This window comes from Pan troglodytes, chromosome 14 (genome assembly GCF_028858775.2).
Source record: "Pan troglodytes isolate AG18354 chromosome 14, NHGRI_mPanTro3-v2.0_pri, whole genome shotgun sequence".
NCBI lineage: Eukaryota > Metazoa > Chordata > Mammalia > Primates > Hominidae > Pan > Pan troglodytes.
In genome coordinates, this window is record NC_072412.2 from 56,454,414 (window position 1) to 56,455,574 (window position 1,161).

Consider the following 1,161-nt stretch of genomic DNA (forward strand, 5'->3'; position numbering starts at 1 on the left):
CCAAGAGCAAACAAACACCAAAGTTAGCAGAAGACAAGAAGTAACCAAGATCAGAGTGGAACTGAAGAAAATAGAGACACAAAAAACCCTTCAAAAAATCAATGAATTCAGGAACTGGTTTTTTGAAAAAATTAATAAAATAGATAAACCACTAGCTAGACTAATAAAGAAAAAAAGAGAAAAGAATCAAATAAACACAATCAGAAATGATAAGGGGGATATCAGCACTGACTCCACAGAAATACAAACAACCATCAAAGAATACTATAAACACCTCTATGCACATAATCTAGAAAATCTAGAAGAAATGGATAAATTCCTGGACACACACACCCTTCCAAGACTGAACCAGGAAGAAATTGAATCCCTGAACAGACCAATAATGAGTTCTGAAATTGAGGCAGTAATAAATAGCCTACCAACCAAAAAAAAGCCCAGGACCAGATGGATTCAAAGCTGAATTCTACCAGAGGTACAAAGAAGAGCTACCCCCATTTCTACTGAAACTATTCCAAAAATTTGAAAAGAAAGGACTCCTCCCTAACTTTTTCTATGAGGCTAGCATCATCCTGATACCAAAACCTGACAGAAATACAACAAAAAAAGAAAACTTCAGGCCAGTATCCTTGATGGACATTGATGCAAAAATTTTCAACAAAATACTGGCAAACCAAATGCAGCAGCACATCAAAAAGCTTATCCATCACAATCAAGTTAGCTTCATCCCTAGGATGCAAGGTTGAATATACACAAATCAATAAATGTGATTTGTCACAGAAACAGAACTAAAGACAAAAACCACAGGATTATCTCAATAAATGCAGAAAAGGCCTTTGATAAAATTCAACATCCCTTCATGTTAAAAACTCTCAATAAACCAAGTATTGAAGGGACATAACTCAAAATAATAAGCCATATATGACAAACCTACACCAGTATCATACTGAGTGGGCCAAAGCCGAAAGCATTCCCCTTGAAAATAGTCACAAGACAGGATGCCCTCTCTCGCCACTCCTATTCAACATAGTATTGGAAATTCTGGCCAGGGCAATCAGACAAGAGAAAGAAATAAAGCGTATTCAAATATGCAGAAAGGAAGTCAAATTGTCTTTATTCTTATATCTAGAAAATCCTATCGTCTCAGCCCAAAAGTTTCTTAAG